The following is a 27349-nucleotide window of genomic DNA, read 5'->3' on the forward strand; positions in this document are numbered from 1 at the left end:
ACCCCTATACTATGCTCTTTTAAGGTCCTCAGGGAATAGTCCGAGAAGGGCAACAGCTGGGTCAAATGGTGGTTCCATTCCCATCTTTCCCAGGAATCTCCAAACTGCTTTTCAAATTGGCCGCACCAATTTGCAGTCCCACCAGCAATGTACAAGTGGACCCTTTTCCCCACATCCTCACCAGCACTTATTGTTGTTCAACTTCATAATGGCTGCCAATCTTACTGGAGTGAGATGGTATCTTAGGGTGGTTTTGATTTGCATTTCTCTGACTGCTAGAGATGGTGAGCATTTTTTCATGTACTTGTTGATTGATTGTATGTCCTCCTCTGAGAAGTGTCTGTTCAGGTCCTTGGCCCATTTGTTGATTGGGTTATTTGTTATCTTATTGTTTAATTTTTTGAGTTCTTTGTATATTCTGGATATTAGGGCTCTATCTGAAGTGTGAGGGGTAAAAATTTGTTCCCAGGATGTAGGCTCCCTATTTACCTCTCTTATTGTTTCTCTTGCTGAGAAAAAACTTTTTAGTTTAAGTAAGTCCCATTTGTTGATTCTTGTTATTAACTCTTGTGCTATGGGCGTTCTATTAAGGAATTTGGAGCCCAACCCCACAATATGTAGATCGGAGCCAACTTTTTCTTCTATCAGGTGCAGAGTCTCTTTGATCCATTTTGAGTTACCTTTGTGCATGGCGAGAGAAAGGGGTTCAGCTTCATTTTGTTGCATATGGATTTCCAGTTTTCCCAGCACCATTTGTTGAAGATGCTATCCTTCCTCCATTGCATGCTTTTAGCCCCTTTATCAAATATAAGAAAGTTGTAATTTTGTGGATTGGTCTCTATGTCCTCTATTCTGTACCATTGGTCCACTTGCCTGTTTTGGTACCAGTACCATGCTGTTTTTGTTACTATTGCTCTGTAGTACAGTTTGAAATCTGGTATCGCTATACCGCCTGATTCACACTTCCTGCTTAGAATTTCTTTTGCTATTCTGGGTATATTGTCTTTCCATATGAATTTCATGATTGCTTTATCTATTTCTACAAGAAATGCCATTGGGATTTTGATTGGCATCACATTAAACCGGTAGAGAACTTTGGGTAATATCGCCATTTTGATGATGTTAGTTCTGCCTATCCATGAACAGGTTATATTTTTCCATCTTCTAAGATCTTCTTCTATCTCTCTCTTTAGGGTTCTGTAGTTTTCATTGTATAAATCTTTCACCTCTTTTGTTAGGTTGATTCCCAAGTATTTTATTTTCTTTGAGGATATTGTGAATGGAGTGGTTTTCCTCATTTACATTTCAGAAGATTTGTTGCTGATATACAGAAATGCCTTTGATTTATTCGTGTTGATTTTATATCCAGCCACTTTGCTGAATTCATTTATTAACTCTAGCAGTTTCTTTGTAGACCCTTTTGGGTCTGTTAGGTATATTATCATACCATCCACAAATAGTGATAATTTAAGTTCTTCTTTTCCTATTTGTATGCCTTTAATTTCTTTCGTCTGTATAATTGCTCTGGCTATTATTTCAAGAACTAAATTAAATAGAAGTGGTGAGAGAGGGCATCCCTGTCTTGTTCCAGATTTTAGAGGGAATGCCTTCAGTTTTTCTCCATTTAGAATGATGCTAGCCTGAGGCTTAGCATATATAGCTTTTACAATGTTGAGGTAAGTTTCTGTTATCCCTAGTTTTCCTAGTGTTTGGAACATAAAGGGATGCTGTACTTTGTTGAATGCTTTTTCTGCATCTATCAAGATGATCATATGGTTCTTATCTTTAAGTCTATTGATGTGGTGAATAACATTTATTGATTTCCGTGTATTGAACCATCCTTGCATCCCAGGGATGAATCCTAGTTGATCATAGTGCACAATTTTTTGGTATGCTTTTGTATTTGATTTGCCAGGATTTTATTGAGAATTTTTGCATCTAAGTTCATTAGAGATATTGGTCTGTAGTTTTCTTTCTTTGAAGTGTCTTTGTCTGATTTTGGGATCAGGGTGATGTTGGCCTCATAGAATGAATTTTGAAGAGCTCCTTCTTTTTCAATTTCTTGAAATAGCTTGAAAAGTATTGGTATTAATTCATCTTTGAAGGTTTTGTAAAACTCCACTGTATACCCATCCGGTCCAGGGCTTTTCTTGGTAGGTAGTCTTTTGATGGCTTCTTCTATTTCTTCCTTTGTTATTGGTCTGTTTAAATTGTGTGTGTCTTCCTGACCCAATCTGGGCAGATCCTATGACTTAAGAAATTTTTCAATATTTTCACTATCTTCTATTTTATTGGAATATAGTGTTTCAAAATACTTTCTAATTATCTTCTGTATTTCTGTGGTGTCCGTTGTGATATTGCCTTTTTAATCCCATATGTTAGTAATTTGAATTCTCTCTCTTCTTCTCTTCGTTAGCATGGCTAAGGTTCTGTCAATCTTATTTATTTTTTCAAAGAACCAACTTTTAGTTTTATCAATTTTTTCAATGTTATTTTTTGTTCAATTTTGTTGATTTCCCCTCTGATTTTAATTATTTCTTGTCTTCTACTACATTTGCTGTTGGTTTGCTCTTCCTTTTATAGGGTTTTGAGATGAAGTGCGAGTTCATTTATTTGTTGGATTTTTCTTTCCTTGAGGAATGAACTCTAGGAAATGAATTTTCCTCTTAAAACTGCTTTCATTGTGTCCCATAGATCCGATATGTTGTGTCTGTATTTTCATTTATCTCTAAGAATTTTTTTATTTCCTCCTTTATGTCTTCTCTAACCCATTGATCATTAAGTAACATACTGTTCATTTTCCAGGTGATGCAGGATTTTTCCTTCCTTTTTTAAACATTGATTTCCAGTTTCATTCCATTATGATCAGATAAGGTGCATGGTATTATCTCCACACCTTTATATTTACTAACAGTTGCCCTATGGCATAATATATGGTCTATCTTTGAGTAAGATCCATGTGCTGCTGAGAAGAACGTGTATCCACTTGATGATGGTTGATATATTCTATATATGTTGGTTAAGTCTAGGTTATTGATTGTGTTATTGAGTTCTATAGTTTCTTTATTCAGCTATTGTCTGGAGGATCTGTCTAATGGAGACAGCAGTGTGTTGAAGTCACCCATAATTATTGTGTTGTGTTCTATTTGACTCTTGAACTTGAGGAGAGTTTGTTTCATGTATGTTGCAGCACCATTATTTGGTGGATACATATTGATAATTGCTATGTCTTGTTGGTGCATGGTTCCTTTTAACAGTATATAGTGTCCTTCTTTATTCCTTTTGGTTAACTTATGTTTGAAGTTGATTTTATTTGATATGAGTATGGCCACTGCTGCTTGCTTCTGAGGGCCATGTGAGTGGTATGATTTTTCCCAACCTTTCACCTTCAGCCTGTGTATGTCTTTTCCTATCATATGAGTCTCCTGAATGCAGCATATTGTTGGATCTGTTTTTTTAATCCAGGTTACTAGACTATGTCTCTCGATTGGTGAATTTAAGCCATTAACATTTAAGGTGACTATTGAAATATGGTTTGTACTTCCAGTCATGTATGTTTATTTATTTATTTATTTTAGTTTGGCTAGTTTTTCCTCTTTGGATATTTTTCTCCCCCTTTCCTGAGATACCTCCCACTGTTAGTTTTGGGTGCTATTTTTCAATTCCTCTTCTTGTAGTATTTTGCTCAAAATGCCTTGCAGTGCTGGTTTTCTGGCTGCAAATTCTTTTAACTTTTGTTTATCGTGAAAGATTTTAATTTCATTGTCAAATCTGAAGTTTAATTTTGCTGGATACAGTATTCTTGGTTGGAATCCATTATTTTTCAGCATTTGAAATACGTTGTTTGAGGGTCTTCATGCTTTCAATGTCTGTGATGAAAAATTAGCCATTAACCTAACTGGTTTACCCCTGAATGTAATCTGCCTTCTTTCTCTCGTAGCTTTTAATATTCTCTCCTTGTTCTGTATGTTGGATATCTTCATAATTATGTGTCTTGGAGTTGGTCTATTATGGTTTTGAATGTTTGGGGTCCTGTAAGCTTCCAGGATTTGGCAATCGATTCCATCTTTCATATCTGGGAAGTTTTCTAGGTTATTTCATTTAATAGGTTGTCCATTCCTTTGGTTTGAACTTCCATAGCTTCTTCTAACCCAATGACTCTCAAGTTTGGTTTTTTATGACATCCCATATCTCTTGGATAGATTGCTCATGAGACTTAAGCATCCTTTCTGTGTTGACTATATTCTTTTCAAGTTGATAAACTTTGTCTTCATTATCTGATGTTCTGATTTCTACTTGATCTAGTCTATTTGTAATATTCTCGTTTGAGTTTTTAATTTGGTTTATGGTTTCCTGCATTTCTAGGATTACTGTTTGATTTTTTTAAAAATCTCTATCTCCTGGTTAAGCTCATTCTTTGCTATTTGAATTTATTTGTTTAATTCGCTTTCAAAATATACTTTCATTGTTTGGACTTGTTGTCTCATGTCTTCTCTAATATTACATTCCATCTGAGTTAGGTATGCCTTGAGTTTTTTCCCTGTCCATGTTTCTGATGCTTCTAGGTCCTCCTGTAGATTTAAGTTGTCCTGCATTGTTTGTAATCCTTGTTTTCCCTTGTTTTTTTTCATGTTGTTCACGTTACTTTGCAGCTCTGTTTGACTGCTGTGTTTCTGATTTCTCCTATAAATTTGTTTTGGTTTTGTATATCTCTGTTGTCTCTCCTTTGTGGTGGGAGACTATGCCTAGAAATGTTGGGCTTTATTGTATTTTAAAGCTGATTCATTCAATTCATAATAGGCTTCTGGATTCTGTATGCATATAGTGATTTGTTGTTTGTTCTTGGAACTTTATGTTTAGGTTAGGTGCTATGATGTTATGAGGGTTAGTATGTCTTGGCTACTTTAGAAGAATGCTCTACTGAAAGGGGATACTAAGAGGTGATTGGATCAGGGTGTTTGGTAGTAGCTAGGTATTTAGGAGCCCTATATATAGCCTCAAAACCTTCACCTATTTGCATTTAGACAATTACACATAATGGAAGACGTAATGCTTGGGATGAAAGTTGGGGGGTAGGGGAAGGAGGGTGCTCTTAAAAAGAAAGAAGGACAGAGAGATAGATAGGTTAGAGGAGAATGAAAAGAACAATAAAACTTGAAACGGGAAAGAAAGAAAGAAAGAAGGAAAAGGGGAGAAAAGAACAAAGAGAGAAAAAGAAAAAAATTGTAGTGTTAGACATCCATTTTCTTCTCTTCCAGTAGGCGGAGCTGTGCCCTCCAAGCCGAGCTTCTGCCCTCTATGTGCCCACAAAAATCCCTGTAAGGCGGGTCCTGTGAGTCTCTCAATCCTGTTAGTCCAGAGCCGTATCATTTCTCTGGCCCCTCCCCGCCTTCCTCCTGCCCACCACCCAGCCAGGTCCTGTTCACTGGAGGTGGTTCCCCAAGGATCTGGTTACACTTGTGGCCCCACCATGTGTCCTATTTCCTGAACAACTGAGCACTCTCTCTGTCATTCATCTAAGCCCCTGTGCTGTGGTGCGGTGATCTGGGAACCAAAGTTTAATTTTTCCAGACCCCTTTGGTGGGCACGCCCCCCGGAAACTGGCAGCTAAGATCTTGGATATCGCCACTGGTGGTAAGGGGAGTTGGGGATCGGGAATCCCCTCTGCTTCCCTACAGACACACCCCGGGAGAGATTCTCGAGGTTTCCTGGCTGCTTGTATCTGGAGGGGGTTGGAGTCACACACTTGCTAAAGTGGATTCCACTGGGAAGGAATTCCGTTGGCCATACTCCAGTGATGTCACCGCCCCAGGCTCCTTGCCGGAGTGTCCGAAGGGAGGGGTGGGACTAGTCTGTCTCTGGTTGGTTTTAGTTCCGGTTCGCTATTTCATGAAGACTTGGCTAGAGACCTCTTTCTAGAGTACCTGTAGCTCAGAGGCTGGTCACCAAGTCCTGCGAGCCCGCCCCGCCCCCGCCAGTCGCCGGGTCATACGGGCCGGGGCCTCCACGCAGGCGGGTGGCAGATGGTTGCCGGGCCGGCGGATCTGGACCTCTGTTGCATGGCGGAGATTCACTCTTCTGGGGCAAAATGTTACCTCCAAAAATCTTACTAATTCCTGGCTGGTCTCTCTTCAGTGGAATTTTGCTAGAAGTTTCTCAGCAGGTAGAATCTAATCGTATTAATGCGTCTCTCTGACCTCGTTATTGTGGAGGTATTGAAAGTGCTACATCCCCACTGGTCGCCATGTTGGATCCTATGTTGTGACATTTTAGATCTTGTGAGATATTGGGGAGATTGAGACCCGATGTGGCCAGATGAGGGGAAGTGACCAACAGAGCCTCACCAGTCGGAAAGAGGATGCTGGTCACGTGACGTGGTTGCCACACCCATATTCCTCCCTTTTCTTTGAAAACAGGTGATGATTCACTTTTTCAAGTCCCGGCATCCTTATTCTGAAGGCTCACCATTCTACAATTAGAGCACAAAAGAGAATTAGTAGGAAAGAGAACAGCCCAGGAATAGACCACACAGCGTGTCTAGAGTGTTTCCAGGGTTGAAGCTGTTTGATTCTTTTAATATTTGATGAGCTAAGGACGTGAGATCCGAAAAAGCAATCTTGTTTGGATATCTTGAATATAATGAGGGACCTCTCAAAGATTCAAGCTGTTGTTATATCCAATAAATGGTTTTAAACCTTCTCCCAATCCCCTTGGGAATCATTCTATTTGGCCCCAGTAACACACACATACTTAGAAGTAGCATGACATTTAAGTGTTCCCTTGAACTTCAAAGCCGAAAGTTCATTACCAATATCTACGACAGTTGCCTCTAAGGCGTTTAGCTTGGTCCCAACCGTTTTATCAGTATTTTTTTGATTATGAAGAGCCTTGGAAGTACTCTGAGCCAAATTATTAAGAAAATGTGCATGTTGAATATTTCGGATATGGCCACCAAAGCTGTGACCATTGAAGCAAAAAAGGAAACCAAAGCCACAACTCCCACTACTAAGATTCCAAGAGCATGTTTCCATCTCACTCGCTGGGTGTGTATTTGTTGTAAGACTCGAAACCCAGCATCAGCCTACCACAGCTCAGAAATACTAGCTGGCAATGAGACAAAGAGGGCTGGTGGAGCATCAGGGTTCCTTTTCCTCTACGATATCTGGTGATACAGTTAGTTAAATTACATTTACTATAAGGTATCTATCATGTTTCCATTTAACTTTTACATTTCCAGTAATTAATTCGTAAGGAGATTGAACACAGACTTGTAAGCCATAACAAGAGCCTTCCTTAGAGTTTTTGCTAATAAATTCCAGTAAAGGTTTGTCAGTAAAATGTAAGAATTCTGAGGTAGCAATAAGCACCAAACATCTTTCACTGAAGGTCTTTTCCTGAGATGACACTTTTAGACAGCCATCATGCTTTATCATGGGACCAACAAAAGGGTAGTTGTGCAATAGAGCCAGAATAATTAAATCCAGTCACGTGGTTGGGAGTAAGATGAGTGTCTGTAAATCCTCCATCATATGAGAGTCACTAGTAGTAAGTACTGGGATGGACTCTCCATTTTCACTGCTGGGTGTACTAGAGGTGGATCTGGAAAATAGGTCCAGGAATTGTCTCCCTGACTCCCCTTTACCTGATGGCCCAATAGGGCTATTGCTGCAGCGAGCATCATCATTGGGGTTTTATTTCTCCCTTGGAATGGAATCATCCGTGTAGCTCGGAACATCAATTTCCTTAGGTCCCTCCACGAGATCAGTTTTTTCATGTGTTTTTTCTGGGCCTCTCTTCTCTTTCTCCGAGGTTTCTTCTTTTTGAGGGAAGACTCCTCTGGGTCGATCTTCCGTCATTTGAATCTTGGTTCTAAGTCCTTCATGCCTGGTAGTGCATTCAGGTACCCAAATAGGACAAAAAGCACCTTTAGGCAAAATACCAGCATGACCTCTGCCCCACATCCTCACTGGATCTGGTCCTCTCCATTGACCAGTCTGGAAGTCCTTCCACCAAACTCAGCCTCAAGGGCCTGTTGCTGTGGAAGACAGATGGCACTCAGCTGCAGTATGATCTCGTGAGTCACAAGTTAGAAAATTTTATAACAAACAGAGCTTGATTGAGGTTCTTTTGGGCAGTCACAGTCTGATCTCTATCCTTCTTAGTTTTTGTAACTGTAGCTTAATAGATAAATGAGCTCGTTCCACAATGGCTTGACCTTGGGGGTTATAAGGAATACCTGCTTTATGGTGTATCCGAAACTCTTGGCAAATTTGTTGGAAAGTAGAGCTTACCTAAGCCAGTGCATTATCAGTTTTAATCTGTAAAGTACATCCTGATACTGCAAAAGCAGCTAAACAATGAGAAATAACATGCTGAGTATTTTTTTTTTTTTGTATGGGCTGTGGCAATGATAAACCTAGAATAAGTATCTACAATCACATGTACATAACATTGCTTACCAAATTGAGGAATGTGAGTTGCATCCACTTGCCATAATTGATTTGGTTTTAATCCATGGGGATTTACCCCTGATGGTAAAGATGGAGTGTGTACACATATTACACACTTGGGGAAGTGACATACATTTGACAAACTTGTTCTCTGGTTAAAATAATTTTTTTTTAGAGAGAGTGAGAGAGGAGAGAGAGAGAGAGAGAGAGAGAGAGAATTTTTTTAATATTTATTTTTTAATTCTCGGTGGACACAACATCTTTGTTGGTATGTGGTGCTGAGGATCGAACCCGGGCCGCACGCATGCCAGGCGAGCGCGCTACCGCTTGAGCCACATCCCCAGCCCCTAAAATAATCTTTTATGTAAGCCAGAAGCATTTTGATGATGTAAAGAATACAAAGCTTGGGGCTGGTGATGTGGCTCAAGTGGTAGTGCACTCGCTGTCATGCGCTACAACATAAAAATCGAATAAGGATGTTGTGTCCATCAAAAACTAAAATAGATTGAGCAATGAAGATGGCGGCGAAGGGAGTGCAGCTCCCCAGTGCGCTGCACCACTGTGCGGGATAAAGACGAGGTGAAACGGCTGAAGGCTACCTTGGTGGGAATCCCCAGTGAAATTGAGGTGCTCCAGAATCTAGAGGACAGTTTTCCAGCGCGCGGGATTCAGCTGCAGGGGCTTGGTCGCGGGCGATTTCTCCGCACGGAGGGAAGCAGTACCTGGTAGGCGGACCGCCCCGTGGAGGGAGTCTGGGATGCGCCCTAGTTAATTAGCGGCGGCGAGGTACCAGAGCGGGATTACAGCGAAGCGGATTCTGGAGGCTCCTGCCAGTGGCGCATTGGCCGCGCTGAGTGCTGAGTTCCAGCTTTGAAACAGAGGAGAGAACCGGTCCAGTTCGATTCCCGACACCGGTCGGAACACGGAGGAGGACAGCAGCCACCATCATGGAGAGCTGATGCAATCATCCCTGTTTTCTACTGATCTCAGCTCACTCAACTACGGAACAGGTGACTCCAGGCTGGTATTTGCCGGCGTCGCGCAAACAGATCGCTCAGGCTCGGGATTGGAAAACCTGAGGAGAATACTCTTTGGGCCTCACCCCTGGCAAGGCGGGCGCCGGACTTTGAGCGGCCAGATTCTAGTTCCCCGGGTTGCTTTGGCCCAGGGCGGGAGATCCTTCGGGGACTCCGGGCAGAGGCCAGGTACAAGTGGATTGTGCGCTGAGGGGCGGCGTGGCTCTAACTCCCGGAACAGTTTTGGCCTGGGGCTAGGGAACCCACGGGGACTGCGTCTTTGACCCTGCCCCTGGCTGAGCGTACACTGAGCTGGGAGAGGTTGGAGCTGCCAGGCTCGGGCTCCCGGGGCTGCTTGGGCCTGAGGCTGGGGTACCTCTGTGGAGCCTGCTCATAGCAGAGTTTGGCAGGGATCCGAGAGGCTGGGTTCTGGCTCCCGTGGCTGCTTGAGCCCAGGGCCGCGGAGCCTGCGGGGACCGCAAGCTGAGGCCAGCCACAAGTGAAACTTGCGACGAGGGGCAGCAGGACTCTGTCTCCTGGAACAGTTTTGGCCCGGAGCTGGGGAGCCCGCGGGAAGTGCATCTTAGACTCTGCTCCCAGCAGAGTGTGCACCGAGCAGGGAGAGTCTGGTGCGGCCAGGCTTGGGCACCGAGCAGGGAGAGTCTGGTGCGGCCAGGCTTGGGCTCCCGGGGCGGCTTTGGCCTGGGATTGGGGAACCCGCGGCGGTTGCTCTGAGGAGCCTGCTCCTAGCAGAACGTGGCGGGGATCGGAGAGACTGGCTCCTGGCTCCCGAAGCGGCTCTGGCTCAGGGTTGGGGATCCTACAGGGACTGCTTCTTGGTCCGGGTCCTGCTGGGTGCTGCGGGGGTCTGGGGGGCAGAGTGGAGCTGCCTCCTGCGCCCAGAGCAGGCTAAGGGTCCTGCTGGTGTGGTATCGCGACACCCCAACTGCAGCTGGGGCCGAGGAGAGTAGCCGCCCACGCCTGGAACAGGACCAGCGACCCGACGGCAGGGTAGCCAAGTCAACCCACTTGGAGTGGAGGCTGTGAAGAGCTGCCGTCTGATCCTGCAAGGTAGGCAGTCCTGCGTCCCACTGGCAGGACAGAATCGGCAGCCTGCCAGTGTGGTGGACGAGTAGCATCGAGGCAGGCACGTCACACTGGTTGGAGTGGGGGTTGAACAGAGCCGCCGCCAGCGTCCGGAAGGAGCCCAGAGACCCGTTGGAGAGGCAGTTAGGTACCCCCACTGGGAGTGGGGGTTGAGCAGAACTGCCACCCAGGCCCGCAGTGTGGGCAGATCTGAGACCCACCGGCGGAACAGGCTTGGAGGCCGACCAGCGTGGTAGACATGTCACATCAATTGGAGTAGGGGTGGAGAAGAGCTGCCGCCCACATCCGGATCAGGACCAACGATCCGAGGACGTGGTAGGAACGTCACCGCAATTGGAGTGGGGGCAGAGTAGAGCAGCCACCCGTGCCCGCAGGCTGGGCAGACCTACGACCAACCAGCATAGTGGATAGATCACCCTGATTAGAGGAGGAGCACAGCCACTACCCGCCCTACAAGAGAGATATCCCAACTATACAAGAACAATATAAATAAACAGGGGGAAAAAATTTCAAAAACACAACAGTTTCACCAAGCAGAAAGAAACACAAGCAATATGAAAAGACAAGGAAAGAAAGGACCACAAGCAATGCAGGTCAACTCAACTCTAGAAGAGGTAATAGCTGCAACAGATGGAATGTCAGATAAAGAGTTCAGGATATACATGCTTCAGATGATCTGGACTCTCAAGGAAGACATGAGACAGCAAAATCAGACAATGAAAGATCACATTGACAAGGAACTACAGAAACAAATCCAGGAAGTAAAAGATCAATTTCACAGGGAGTTAGAAGTAATAAAAAACAAACAAATAGAAATCCTAGAAATGCAGGAAGCAATAAACCAACTTAAAACCTCAATTGACAATACTACCAGCAGAATAGATCACTTAGAAGATAGAACATCAGACAATGAAGACAAAGTATTTCAACTTGAGAAGAACATAGATAGTTCAGCAAGACTGCTAAGAAACCATGAACAGAACATTCAAGAATTATGGGATAACATTAAAAGACCAATCTTAAGAGCCATTGGGATACAGGAGGGCACAGAGCTCCAAACCAGAGGAATGAACAATCTATTCAATGAAATAATACGAGAAAACTTCCCAGACTTGAAGAATGAAACCGAATCCCATATCCTAGAAGCCTACAGGACGCCAAAAGTGCAAAATCATAAGAGATCCACACCTAGACACATTATAATGAAGATGCCCAACATACAGAATAAGGAGAGAATTTTAAAAGCTACAAGAGAAAGAAAGCAGATTACATTTAGGGGCAAACCAATCAGGATAACAGCTGATCTCTCAACACAGACTCTGAAAGCTAGAAGATCCTGGAATAACATTTTTCAAACACTGAAAGAAAATGGGCTCCAACCAAGAATTGTGTATCCGGCGAAATTAAGCTTCAGGATGGAAGATGAAATTAAAACCTTTCACGATAAACAAAAGTTAAAAGAATTCGCAGCTAGAAAACCATCTCTTCAAAAAATCCTTGGCAAAACATTACAGGAAGAGGAAACTGAAAATAACATTGAAAACCATCAGTGGGAGGTAGGACAGTAAAGGGGGGAAAGTAATCAAAGAGGAAAACTAATCAGGTTTAGTAACATAAATAAACAAATATGACTGGAGGAACAAACCAAATATCAATAATAACCCTAAATGTTATGGCTTAAACTCACCAATTAAGAGACACAGGCTAGTCGAATGGATCACAAAACAAGATCCAACAATATGTTGCCTACAGGAGACGCATTTGATAGGAAAAGATATACATAGACTGAAGGTGAAAGGCTGGGAAAAATCATTCCACTCATATGGACTGCGGAAACAAGCAGGAGTGTCCATACTCATATCAAACAAAATAGATTTCAACCAAAGTTAATCAAAAAGGATAAAGAGGGACACTACATACTGCTTAAGGGAACCATACACCAACAAGACATAACAATCATAAATATATATGCCCCAAACAATGGTGCAGCTACGTTCATCAAGCAAACTCTTCTCAAGTACAAGAGTCTAATAGACCACCATACAATAATCATGGGAGACTTCAACACACCTCTCTCACCACTGGACAGATCTTCCAAACAAAAGTTAAATAAGGAAACTATAGAACTCAACAACACAATTAACAACCTAGACTTAATTGACATATATAGAATATACCACCCAACATCAAGTAGTTACACTTTTTTCTCAGCAGCACATGGATCCTTCACAAAAATAGATCATATATTATGTCACAGGGCAACTCTTAGACAATATAAAGGAGTAGAAATAATACCATGCATCTTATCTGATCATAATGGAATGAAACTGAAAATCAACGATAAAAGAATGAAGAAAAAATTATGCATCACTTGGAGAATGAACAATAGGTTACTGAATGATCAATGGGTTATAGAAGACATTAAGGAGGAAATTAAAAACTTCTTAGAGTTAAATGAAATCACAGACACAACATATCGGAATCTATGGGACACATTGAAAGCAGTTTTAAGAGGAAAATTCATTGCTTGGAGTGCATTCCTTAAAAAAAGAAAAAACCAACAAATAAACGATCTCATATATCATCTCAAAATCCTAGAAAAAGAAGAGCAAAACAACAGCAAAAGAAGTAGAAGGCAAGAAATAATTAAAATCAGAGCTGAAATTAATGAAATCGAAACAAAAGAAACAATTGAAAAAATTGACAAAACCAAAAGTTGGTTCTTTGAAAAAATAAATAAAATCGACAGACCCTTAGCCATGCTAACGAAGAGAAGAAGAGAGAGAACCCAAATTACTAGCATACGGGATGAAAAAGGCAATATCACAACAGACACTTCAGAAATACAGAAGATAATCAGAAATTACTTTGAATCCTTATACTCCAGTAAAATAGAAGATAGTGAAGGCATCGATAAATTTCTTAAGTCATATGATCTGCCCAGATTGAGTCAGGAAGATATAGACAGCCTAAACAGACCAATAACAATAGAGGAAATAGAAGAAACCATCAAAAGACTACCAACTAAGAAAAGCCCAGGACCGGACGGGTATACAGCAGAGTTTTACAAAACCTTTAAAGAGGAACTAACACCAATACTTTTCAAGGTATTTCAGGAAATAGAAAAAGAGGGAAAACTTCCAAAGACATTCTACGAGGCCAACATCACCCTGATACCTAAACCAGACAGGGACACTTCAAAGAAAGAAAACTACAGACCAATATCTCTAATGAACCTAGATGCAAAAATCCTCAATAAAATTCTGGCGAATCGGATTCAAAATCGTATCAAAAAAATTATACACCAGGATCAAGTAGGATTCATTCCTGGGATGCAAGGCTGGTTCAATATACGGAAATCAATAAATGTTATTCACCACATCAATAGACTTAAAAATAAGAACCATATGATCATCTCGATAGATGTAGAAAAAGCATTCGACAAAATACAGCATCCCTTTATGTCCAAAACTCTAGAAAAATTAGGGATAACAGGATCATACCTCAACATTGTTAAAGCAATCTATGATAAGCCACAGGCCAGCATCATTCTGAATGGAGAAAAATTGAAGGCATTCCCTCTAAGATCTGGTACAAGACAGGGATGCCCTCTCTCACCACCTCTGTTCAACATAGTCCTCGAAACACTGGCCAGAGCAATTAGACAGACGAAAGAAATTAAAGGCATAAAAATAGGAAAAGAAGAACTTAAATTATCACTATTTGCAGACGATATGATTCTATACCTAACAGACCCAAAAGAGTCTACAAAGAAACTAGTAGAGTTAATAAATGAATTCAGCAAAGTGGCTGGATATAAAATCAACACGCATAAATCAAATGCATTCCTATATATCAGCGACAAATCCTCTGAAACGGAAATGAGGACAACTACTCCATTAACAATATCCCCCCCAAAAATAAAATACCTGGGAATCAACCTAACAAAAGAGGTGAAAGACCTATACAATGAAAACTACAGAACCCTAAAAAGAGACATAGAAGAAGACCTCAGAAGAATATACCCTGTTCATGGATAGGCAGAACTAACATCATCAAAATGGCGATATTACCCAAAGTTCTCTATAAGTTCAATGCTATCCCAATCAAATTCCCAACAGCATTTCTTGTAGAAATAGATAAAACAATCAGGAAATTCATATGGAATAATAAAAGACCCAGAATAGCAAAAACAATGCTAAGCAGGAAGTGTGAATCAGGCGGTATTGCGATACCAGACTTCAAACTATACTACAGAGCAATAGTAACAAAAACAGCATGGTACTGGTACCAAAACAGGCGAGTGGACCAATGGTACAGAATAGAAAACACATTAACCAATCCACAAAACTACAACTATCTTATATTTGATAAAGGGGCTAAAAGCATGCAATGGAGGAAGGATAGCATCTTCAACAAATGGTGCTGGGAAAACTGGAAATCCATTTGCATCAAAATGAAACTGAATCCCTTTCTCTCGCCATGCACAAAAGTTAACTCAAAATGGATCAAGGAGCTCGATATTAAATCAGAGACATGGCGTCTGATAGAAGAAAAAGTCGGCTATGATCTACATACTGTGGGGTCAGGCTCCAAATTCCTCAATAGGACACCCATAGCACAAGAGTTAACAACCAGAATCAACAAATGGGACTTACTCAAACTAAAAAGTTTTCTCTCAACAAAAGAAACAATAAGAGAGATAAACAGGGAGCCTACATCCTGGGAACAAATCTTTACCCCACACACTTCAGATAGAGCCCTAATATCCAAAGAACTCAAAAAATTAGATAATAAGATAACAAATAACCCAATCAACAAATGGGCCAAGGACCTGAACAGACACTTCTCAGAGGAGGACATACAATCAATCAGCAAATACATGAAAAAATGCTCAACATCGCTAGCAGTCAGAGAAATGCAAATCAAAACCACCCTAAGATACCATCTCACTCCAGTAAGATTGGCAGCCATTAAGAAGTCCAACAACAACAAGTGCTGGCGAGGATGCGGGGAAATGGGTACACTTGTTCATTGTTGGTGGGACTGCAAAATGGTGCAGCCAATTTGGAAAGCAGTATGGAGATTTCTTGGAAAGCTGGGAATGGAACCACCATTTGACCCAGCTATTCCCCTTCTCGGTCTATTCCCTAAAGACCTAACAAGAGCATGCTACAGGGACACTGCTACATCGATGTTCATAGCAGCACAATTCATGATAGCAAGATTGTGGAACCAACCTAGAAGCCCTTCAATAGATGAATGGATTAAAAAATGTGGCATTTATACACAATGGAGTATTACTCTGCATTAAGAAATGACAAAATCATAGAATTTGGAGGGAAATGGATGGCATTAGAGCAGATTATGCTAAGTGAAGCTAGCCAATCCTTAAAAATCAAATGCCAAATGTCTTCTTTGATATAAGGGGAGTAACCAAGGACAGGGTAGAGAAGAAGAGCTGGAGAAGAAGATTAACATTAAACAGGGATGATAGGCGGGAGGGAAAGGGAGAGTTAAGGGAAATTGCATGGAATTGGAAGGTGAGCCTAAGGGTTATACACAATTACATATAAGAGGAAAGGAGGAGTAGGAGAAAAAATATATAAGTGGAAGAAACGATTTATAGTAGAGGGGGTGGAGAGAGAGAAGGGGAGGGGAGGGGAGGGGAGGGGAGGGGCGATAGTGGAGAATGGGATAGACAGCAGAATACATCAGTCACTAGAAAGGCAATTTGTAAATCAATGGAAATGTAACTGATGTGACACAACAATCTGTATACGGGGTAAAAATGGGAGTTCATAACCCACTTGAATCAATCTGTGAAATATGGTATATTAAGAACTATGTAATATTTTGAACAACCAACAATAAAATAAAAAAAACTAAAATAAATATTAAGAAATTGTCTCTCTTTCTCTCTCTCTCTCTCTCTCTCTCTCTCTCTCTCTCTCAAAAAAAGAATACAAAACTTCTGCAAAGTCATACAAAGACGTTTGCTGACAAATAACAACCAATTTATCAATCTCATCATTACCTGATGTTAGAGGCCATGGAAGATTAGTGTGGGCCCATATGTGACCTATAAAACATGGGTGCTTTTGCATTTGCCCTTTGTAGGGTATGAAATAAATTTAATAACTCTTGTGATGACATATATCCAATAACTGAAGTTTCAATATTTATAGTAACTCCAATTGCATATAAGCTGTCTGAATAAATATTAACGGGCTCATTTGTAAAATAGCTTAAAGCACAAATGAGAGCTTATAATTCTGCTTGTTGGGCAAAAGCATACCAGGTTGTATAACCTCTGTATAGAAATGACTATAAAAACCTGCTTTACTTGAACTTGAGCCAACAGTGAACATGGTTAGCGCACCATCTATTGGTTGTGCAATGACAATCCTTGGAAAGAATAAATGGTGTTATTAATGCAAATTGAATAATTTTATCACGAGGATAATGACTTTCTATCTGACCGGGAAAATCAGCAAAAGCTACTCACCACAAATTAGAAGTTTGGAAGAACCAATCATTCTGTTGAGCAGAAAATAGAATAATTATATATTAGGTTCTGATCCAACTAGCTGTAAAATTCTTGTTCTGCCTTTCATTACTAATTGAGCAACAAAATCATGAAAAGGAATTAATAACTTTTGAGGAGAGTGGGATAGATGAATCCACTCAATAACTCCCAGTGTTTGCCAAATCACCCCTGTAGGAGTGTGAGCAGTTGGAAATATCAATAAACATGTAGGCTCTTGAGAATTAATTCTGGTAGCCTGCACATTCTTAATTGCAATTTCAACTTTCCTAAAAGCCATTCTTCCCTCCACCGTGAGCTGACAAGAAGTAACTGGAGAAGGATTTCTCTGTAATATCTAGAATAAAGGACTCGAATCTGAAGTAGTTAGCTTTAAAGATGGCCTCAGCCAATTAATATCTCCTAATAATTTTGGAAAATCGTTAAGGGTGTGCAACTCCTTGACTCTTATTTGTGAGTTTTGAGGATGGATTGTATGTCCTTTAATCACATGACCTACATAAAAGGAGATATCTCTTGCACCTTTTGAGGTGCAATGCACAAACCCATTGCTGGGAAGGAAGTCTCTAGTTGGGCAAAATTTTTTTCAAAGTACCTCTGAATTATCATAAGCTAGAAGTATGTCATCCATAAAATGAATAATATATGCATCATGAATTTTTCCCTTACCGGCATTATATCCTGGTTTACAGAATTTTGACATGAAGTCGGACTATTGTACATTCCCTGAGGTAATACATTTTAGCAAAGTGTTTTTACTAGTTCTTTATTGCTGGGACACTAAAGGTAAATTTTTTACAGTCATCTGTGTGCAAATGTGTGGAGAAAAAACAATATTTTAAATCTATTATTATCAAATTGTAATTCACAGGAATAGCTGTGGGAGAAGGAAGCCCAGCTTGTAGAGCCCCCATAGGTTGAATTGCATGATTCATTGCCCTTAGGTCATGTAATAATCTCCAATTACCTGATTTTTCTTAATTACAAAAGTGGGTGTGTTCCAAGGGCTGACTGTAGGCTCTAAATGACCAGCTTGAAGCTGCTCTTTGACTAACATATGAGCTATGTTAAGTTTTTCCCCTTTCAGGGGCCACTGAGTAGCCCAAATTGGCTCTTCTATGAGCCAAATGACCTTTTGTGCTGTCTTTTTGGCCAGGGAAAAAGTCAGGGTGCCTGCCAAAAATTTTGGTTGGGTGCAATAATTAATCTCTGTTGAGAAGACTGGGTCATAAGTTGATATTCGTCCTGTAAATTTCTTTCACTATCCCTTGGAGTAAACCCTTGATGAAATTCCTCAAATGACGTGATAGCATTTGGAGTTACTAATAATAATCCAGAGCTGCTCGGGATATCTCTTCCCCAGAGATTTACCTGTAAGGTGTTTAATACATAAGGCTTAAAAATTCCCGTATTTCCATCTTGGTCCTCCCAGCGAAGATATTGGGCACTCTGGGCAGGCTGAGAAACCTGCCCTTTGCCTTCTAAGTTGGCTGACACCGTATGTAAAGTCCAGGTTTGGGGCCAAAATCAGCGAAACAAAACAGATTTATCTGCCCCAGTATCTATAATTCCTTGAATTTTTTTTTAAAGAGAGAGGGGAGAGAGAGAGAGAGAGAGAGAGAGAGAGAGAGAGAGAGAGAGAGAGAGAGAGAATTTTTTTAATATTTATTTATTTTTTTTTTTTAGTTCTCGACGGACACAACATCTCTGTTGTATGTGGTGCTGAGGATCGAACCTGGGCCGCACGCATGCCAGGCGAGTGCGCTACCGCTTGAGCCACATCCCCAGCCGCAATTCCTTGAATTTTTTTATGATTAGTTTTAAGTTCCAGTAGGGGGTGCTCTTGCTGGACTGTTTGGGCCCAGTACACTCATTCTGGTGACTCAAAATCGATGTGTCAATCAAACTGTCCATGGAGCCACAGGGTCACATTTTTTTTAATTTTTTTTTTTAAGAGAGAGAATTTATTTATTTATTTATTTTAATTTTTTCGGAGGACACAACATCCTCAGTGGTGCTGAGGATCAAACCTGGGCTGCACGCATGCCAGGAGAGCGTGCTACCACTTGAGCCACATCTCCATCCCAGGGTCACATCATTAATTGGGCTCATGTGTCTTTAGCAGCAAGCCGAATGGCATATTTTGATTTTACAGTGACTGTTAGCTCACCTTGAAAATAAGAATCAATCACTCCAGGTCATACTTGGATTGCCGCTTTCAAATTATTTTGCCCCCAAATTAAGCCTACGGTGCCTGGGGTGATGGCCCATGGATCCTAGTGGGAGTCCACTGGGGTCCCCTTTCAGATGCTGAATCCATCACCAGGGCTGGTCATAAGAGTACTGCCTGAGTGGCGCCAGCTGGCTGTGATGACATCAGAGTGTGCGACACTTGTTCTCTTTCAGCAGGATAGTAGGCCGGAAGTGAAGGGAAAAATGGAGACAGGCAGATGCCCTATTGGCTTCTTTCCTCCCTCCCTTGTCATGTGGCCTCTCGTCCTTTAACGCCACCAGCGTGAACTGGGAAGTTTCTGCCCCGTTGTTCTGGGACTCGCCTTCTTGTGCCATGTGGCTGTTTTTTCCCACAATTAAAAATTGCCTGTGATGGGATTGGGATTGTGGCTCAGTGGTAGAGCACTCGCCTCGTGCCAATGGGACCCGGGTTCGATCCTCAGCACCACAACCATCTACACCTAAAAACTAAATATTAAAAAAAAAATTAAAAATGCCCGTGAGAATGGCGTCCCTGGGGTTGGGGCTGCAGTCCCAGTTTTAAAGCTGTGGGGCGCGTGAAACCTTGCAGTTGGGTTGGGCCGACCTCTGCACAAAGGTGAACAGATTCTGAGATGGTCCCCTTTTCCCTCTGAGCCCGGAGGACGTCTTGGCAGCCTTTATGTGTGTTTTCCAATGCCAGCTGCTTACCAGGAAACGCACAGGCACATGGGTCCCCAATCAACCAGGCAGCTGCTTGGTACAGCATGCTCCAAAGTCAAAGAAGGACTCTTCTGAGCCCTGTTTTGTCTTGGTCAAAGTAGGCTGGTCAGGGAAAAAAATTTGTCTCCATGCCCTCTTAGCACATGAAGTTATCTGATGATTGCAAGGAGTGGCAGAAAAGCTCCACCAATTCAAGAAGCCAAACAGCCCTTGACCTGTCGGAGATCTTAGTGGGAACACAGCGGCCGGTCACAAAGGAGAAAGGGGGTCAAGCAGGCGAGACAGAGACATGAGCAGGGTGTTGATGTTTATGGGTTCAACGCAGGATGAGGGGACGCAGAGGGACTGGGCTGTCACTTCTTTTTTTAAAAATACTAATTTTTTAGTTTCAGGTGGACACAATCTCTTTTTAATTTTTATGTGATGCTGAGCATCGAACCCAGTGTCCCATGCATGCCAGGCATGTGTGCTACCACTTGAGCCGCATCCCCAGCCCCATGGGCAATCACTTCTTTATGGGCCAAGAGTCCGTCTCTGGGCAGGACAGGGTATGAGTCTCCTAGGGTTGGAGGTCACAGTTCGTGTCACTTCAGGGATTGGAGATGATGGTTCGCACCACTTAGGTGGTAGTTCACACCATTCGGTGCACCATGGAGCTGAACTCCTGGAAGAGGAGCACTTTGGGTACCATTTTTACCAACATTCCTCCCTTTTTTGTTTTGATTTTGGGGCTCCGTACTCGTTCTGGCTACTTACAGCTGAGTAGGGGCGTTGTTTAGAGGGAGGGAGGTCAGTTGGTTGGAGAAGGCGGGCCAGGAGGCCATATATCCATGCGCTAAAGGCATGGGTTTCCTCCCGGGAGAGGTTCATGAATGGGCTCTAGAACCACAAATGGTTGGATATAAGGAGCCGTTCATTGGGGTGGCTGTCGGGGGGATAAGCCAACTGTCTTCCCAAACCGTTGGATCTAACTGTTTTGAGAGGTATGCCACTGGAGCAAAGGTGGGCCCATACATTTGTCCCAGCACCCCCAAGTCTTGCCCTTGGTTTTCATACAGAGTAAGGGGCCTATTAACATCTGGCTGGGGTAGAGCCAGTGCTTGTAAAAGGGCTTTCTGGAGGGTTCTGAAGTGTGGTGCAGCTGAAAGTAACAAGGGCTCATGCTTGTCCCCCTTTGCTAGGTCAAATAGTGGTCTGGCAAGTAATGAGTAACTTGGTACCCATGCCCTCAGATAGCCTGCCAGACCATGAATGAGAGAACCTCCTCCTTAGTTTTTGGTAAAGGAAGGCTTTCAATAAGGCCTTTTATGTTAGTTGTGATAGCCTTCTTCCCTGGGGAAAGAGAGAGAGAGCTGCACCTTTTGCAGAGAAACCCTATATCCTCAGTTGTTGGGGTTTTTAGCCCCCCATCTCCTCCTGACCAGCGTGAGAAGTAGGAAAAGCATGCCCCGACCAAGATGAGCCAAGACAGGTAAAGGTTGACTGGTGGCCCGCACCCAGCCCTCCCTCACTGGAGGACAATCAGAAGCACCAAGGAGATGAGTTGAAGCAGGATCTCATTTAATGAGGAAGTACACACAGCTTATATACTGTGCAGGAGCCAATCAGGATAAAGGTCAGAGAGATGGAGTGAGTTCACGTGTACACCCATCCCATAGTCCAAAAGGGAATGCACGAGCTGTCCATGAGGGTGGAAGATGTACCATCTACATCCTTCCAAGCAAGCCAATCCTTGGTTTCTTCAGACCTTGTATCACCCAACCCCCTCAATAACTGAGGTCTGGGAATCAGCTTCCATAGTGGGGGAACCTCCTCTTTCCTTAATATTGTCTGATCTGCTCCAGTGTCAATCAAGCAGCAGAGCTTTTTCTCTACTATGAAGATATCCATTTTGGCCTAATTCATGTCATCCATGTAAACATAGAGAATTATGTCTGATCACGTCTGAAGAGGTTGCAGAACTTGTGAAACATAATGCTGACAAAAAGCTGGACTCTTAGCCATGCCCTGGGGTAACACCACCCACCCATATCTTTGGTCTGGCCCAAGGAAGTTAACAGAGGGTACAGAGAAGGTGAACTTCTCGCAGTCCTGGGGATCAAGGGGAATAGAAAAGAAGCAATCCTTGATGTCAGTCACAATGAGAGCCAAATCCAGAGGGATGGAGGGGATCCAGGGTAGCCCTTGCAATGGGGTACCAACGGCAATCATCCACTCACTAACCTTTCTTATGTCCTGTAACATTCTCCATTTCCCTGTGGCATTTTGTATGACAAATTCAGGACTATCCCAAGGGCTCAGGGAAGGCCTCATATGCCCTGGGGTCAGTTGTTCTGATATTATCTCCTTTAACTTTTGTCATTTATCTAGGGGAAGCGGCCACTGTGCCACCCACACTGGAGGGCCTGGAAGCCATTGAATGGCGGGGAAGGTAGGAACAGGGGCCTCTAGGATGGGGGGTGAGGCCTCACACAGGTGCCCCTTTCCCGGCGCCACTGGAAGAGGCAAGGGTGGTAGTAAGGGCCTCAGCGAGCGAAGCCATTGGAGCCTGCAAGGCCGCAACCAACGATTGCGATTGGTGGGCCTGAGTACCAACATCCTTAGGGGCCACTATCCACCTCCCCATAGATCTGTCCTTCATCCCCGCACAGGCTTGTTTGTGGTCTGTGATCATCCCCTCCCAGACCAGCATCTTGACAAACTGGTCCCGAAGGGGCCCTGGGGGAAATTTCCTTTGGAGGCTCTTTTTCATACTCTCGATGAAGGTGGCAAGACCCTCGGTAGCCCTCCACATAATTCCTGCTATTTGGGGCTCTGAGGGGCCTTCCTCCAACTTCTTCCATGTCGCCAGTCCTAAAGCCCGTACCTGCTCCTGGTAGGGGGCAGGGATAGCAGCCTGCGGAAGGCCTGTGGAAAATTGATCACTGGACCCCGACAGCATCCCATAAGTTACAGGAACCGGGGGATTAAAGGCTGATTCCTCTCAGCCTGAGTGTGGCACTCCTCATTAAAAAATCACACCACTTCAGGTACAGGGGACCAGGAAGCATGGCCTTGGTTAAGTCTTTTCAGTCTTGGGTGATACACTGTTGGTGGGCCAGACCCTGGAGAAGGGTTTCAGCCCAGGGTGAATTAGGTCCATCCTTGGAGATGGCCTTTTTGAGTTATTTCAAATCTTGGGCCTCCCAGGGATACCATAAGGCCGGTCTATGGCGCCCAGGGTAAGCATTTACAGGGAAAGCCATACAAGATGGTGGCTTACCCGGCTTTTCTGTGGCAGGAGGGGTGATAATATGGCGGAGGCCACTCTCCATCCTGACTCTCTACCACGTGTTCCGGGACAGGGGCACTTGGTGTGGAACCCAGAGGACCAGGCCAGGGATCAAAAGGATCTAGGAGGCCATTGTCAGAGTGAGATTTCAAATCTTTCTCATCCTGGGCATTGAGAGGACTGACTCACTGTGACCCAAGAGGCTCCTTAACAATTGCTTCCCAGTCAGGGTCGTTGTACTTAGTATAAGATTTCCCCATCTTTCCAGGGATACCCTTACCTTGAAACTCACTTGGTTTGGCTCGCCGATACTTCCTTGGCGTCCGGGTTTGGTGTCTGGGTTCGGCGTCCCTGTTCGGGCACCAGATGTCAGGGTTTTAGCCCCCCATCTCCTCCTGACTGGCAGCAGAAAGGGGAAAGCACGCCCCAACCAAGACGAGCCAAGAGAGGTAAAAGTCAACTGGTGGCCCGCACCCAGCCCTCCCTCGCTGGAAGAAAATCAGACGCGCCAGGGAGACGAGTCCGTGCCAGGGAGACTAGTCGAAGCAGGATCTCGTTTATTGAGGAAGCACACAAAGCTTATATACTGCACAAGAGCCAATCAGAATAAAGGTCAGAGGGTGGAGCGAGTTCACGTGTCCACCCATCCCATAGTCTGTAAGGGAAGCACGAGCTGTCCACGAGGACAGAAGAGTCCTGGACCTATCCTGGAGGTGGTTGGCCTCTTCCGTCACCACCCACAGCACTGCTTCCTGGCTGATCACCAGGAGCCATCCCAGCCACATGTGCAGCCCCAAGACTGGGAAGCGGGCAGCCATGCCCTTCAGAGCTACACCTCTGACTATTTTTATTTATTTATTTATGAATTTATTTTTATTTTGAGACAAGGTCTCGCTAAGTTGCTGAGGCTGGCCTTAAACTTGTGATCCTCCTACCTCAGCCTCCCAAGTTTCTGGGATGACAGGGGTTTGCTCTGGCCCCTGGCTTTCCTGTTTCTTTTAATGTGACTACTACACAGTGCTCAAGTATGTATGTGTCTCCTGTTTGTGTCCCACATTATCTCTCTCTTTTTTGTGCTTGTTATTGTTGTTTTTCTTTTTGCAGGGGGTTGCTGTGGATTGAATTTAGGAGCACTCAACGACTGAACCACATCCCCAGCCCTATTATGTATTTTTTTAGAAACAGGGTCTCGCTGAGTTGCTTACTGCCTTGCTTATGCTGAGGCTGACTTTGAACTGGTGATCCTCCTGCCTCAGCCTCCTGAATCCCTGGGATGACAGGTGTGCACCACACCCAGTTTTTACTCATCAGAGAGCAGTCTTCTTGGAGGAAGCAGGAGCCAAATCTCATGATGAAAGTAAGTATTACTTCCTGCAGTGATGTCATTGTGGGCTACATAAGCCAGCGTTCCTGTGGCATTCACACCATGACCAGCACTGTAATAAATGTCACTTGTCTCATCTCCACAGACCAGCAGGATAGGCACTGTCTCTGCATTTCCAAAAAGCCACATAGACCAAGAGACTAAAGACAGGCAAGGAGCAAAGACAGGGACCAGGCTAGGAGAGCAGCCACCCCCAGCCTGGTATCAGGGCAATGGCACCTCATGAACCCATCCTCACTGTCGTGCTGACTTTTGAGCTTTTAGGGGTCACAGATGTGCGAGGGCTCCAGCTCCTTCTCTTCACGGTGCTCCTGGTCATTACATGCTGACCCTCCTGGGCAACCTACTCATTATCACCCTGACTTTGGTCGACCGCCGCCTGCACACTCCTATGTACTACTTCCTGCACCATTTCTCCCTGATGGAGATGGGGTTCACGTCCACGGTCACCCTGAAGACGCTAGACCACCTCCTCTCTGGTCACAGGACCATTGCCCATGCTAGATGCTTTATGCAAACGAGGCTCTACTTCATCCTGGACACAGTGGTGTCCTTGCTGCTGGCTGTGATGTCTGGGGACCGCTAGCTGGCCATCTGCTGTCTGCTGCACTATCCCACTCTCATGACGCCCCGGGTGTGCAGCTAGCTGGTGCTGGCCTGCTGGGACACCAGCGTCTTGGTCCTTGGGGTGCTGTGTGCCTGGATGCTCTTCTTGCACTTCTGCAGTCCCCGCATCCTCAACCACTTCTTTTGTGACAGCACCCCCTTGCTGGAGCTGGTGTGTGATGACACCAGGATTCTGCAGCTGGTCAGCTTCCTGGTGGCCATATGCACCCTGATCAGCACTGTCTTGTGATGGTTTTGTCATACTACTGCATCATTCGCACTGTTCTGCACCTGCCCATATCTGGGGGCCACAGCAAGGTCTTCTCTACCTGCTCCTCCCACATGCTGGTGGTGTTGCTCAGCTACGGGAGCTGCATAATCATGTACCTGAAGCCCATGCAAACTGGGCACCTGACCCTCAACAAAGGAGTGGCTCTCTTCAACACCATAGTGTCACTCTTGCTGAATCCCTTCATCTACTGCTTCAGGAATTATCTGGTCTTGAAAGCCAGCAGGGATGTGCTGCTCAGGGGGAGAGCGCTTTCTTCTCAGATATTCAGAGGGAAAGCTTTCCAATGCTCTGCTGCTAAGCACGGCACAGTGGCACAAACCTGTGATCCCAGTGGCTGGGGAGGCTGAGGCCGAAGGATAGCAAACTTGAGGGCAGCCTCAGTAACTTAGTGAGACCATAAGCAATTTAGCAAGACATTGTCTCAAAAAGAAAGAGGAAGAGGAGGAGGAGGAGGAGGAAGAGGAGGAGAAGCAGCCCTATTTTGGTTTCATTTTATTTTATTTTTCAATCAACATGAACACCATTTTACTAGAGTGAAGAAAAAAATATTAGTTCAAATATCTGCTGGGGGGCTGGGAATGTGACTAGAGCTCTCCTGGCATGCAGGTTCAAATCACTAAGCACAAAAAAGAAACAAATAAATAAATAAAATTATCAAAAATAAAGAAGGAAAAGAAACAAACAAACAAACAAAAAATCCTGCTGGTGCATCTGCTGTAATCCCACTGGCTTGGGAGGATGAGTCTGGGAGATCACAAGTTTGAAGCCAGCCTCAGCAAAAGTGAGGTGCTAAGCAACTCAGTGAGGTCCTGTCTCAAAATAAAATACAAAATAGGCCTGGGGATGGGGCTCAGAGGTTGAATGCACTGAGTTCAATCTTCAGTACCCCCCCAAAAAAAAAATCCGATGCTGGTAACTTTACAGTGGAGAAAATTGACAAACCCTTTCTTGTCCAGCTGATCAAGGTCAAGGTCAACAGTGACAGGTCATGTTGACATGTACCCTTGCCATGGTGTGATGCAAATTTCCCTTTAACTCTGTCATCTTCTACCAGAATCCAGCGACCCCAGGATGATAATGAGAAAAACTTCAGACAAATTCCAGTAGAGGGAGATCCTGTAGCCTAACTGACCATTGCTCCTCAAAGCTCTCAAGGTCATCAAAGATGAGGAAGTCTAGGCACTGTCATAATGAAGAAGAGCCAAAGGGGACATGCTACCTTCGTGGAGGTGGGTGGGTCCTGAAGCAGAATCAACACCAGTGGAACTCAGGAAATCTGAGTGACCCCTGTACCAAATTTAGAAATGCTTCATGGATTGTAACAAACATGCCATGCAAATATAAGATGTTAACATAGGGGGAACTGTTTTGGGGGTGTTTCTGTCAATTTTTTGAAGTCTTAAAAAACAGTTAAAGAAATAAAAATGTGTAGTAAAAGGTTGTGATAGTGCACACCCCTAATCCCAGCAAATCTGGAGGCTGAGGAAGGAGGATCACGAGTGTGAGTCCAACCTGGGCAAATCATCGAGGCTGTAAGCAACTTAATAGAATTTTGTTTAAAATTTAAAAATATATAAATAAATAAATAAATAAAAGGGCTTGTATGTGGCTCAGCAATTAAGCACCCCTGGGTTTAATCCTGGTACCAAAAACAAAAAAGAAAAAGAAAAGAAAATCTGTATACCGAAAAAGAGGCTAATTGTAGTTACTTGAGTATCCAGGAGAATGGAAGGTGGAATCTA

General features: G+C 43.6%; 1 pseudogene across 1 annotated transcript; it reads left to right on the forward strand.

Annotated features, from left to right (window-relative positions):
• The first annotated feature begins 24921 nt into the window (after positions 1-24921).
• Positions 24922-25813, forward strand: LOC308640679 (olfactory receptor 6E1-like; annotated as a pseudogene). Its single transcript has one exon. The product of its transcript is annotated as an olfactory receptor 6E1-like (transcript).
• The last annotated feature ends 1536 nt before the right edge of the window (positions 25814-27349 follow it).

This window comes from Spermophilus citellus (assembly GCF_964194105.1).
Source record: "Spermophilus citellus genome assembly, contig: SCAFFOLD_219, whole genome shotgun sequence".
Lineage (NCBI taxonomy): Eukaryota > Metazoa > Chordata > Mammalia > Rodentia > Sciuridae > Spermophilus > Spermophilus citellus.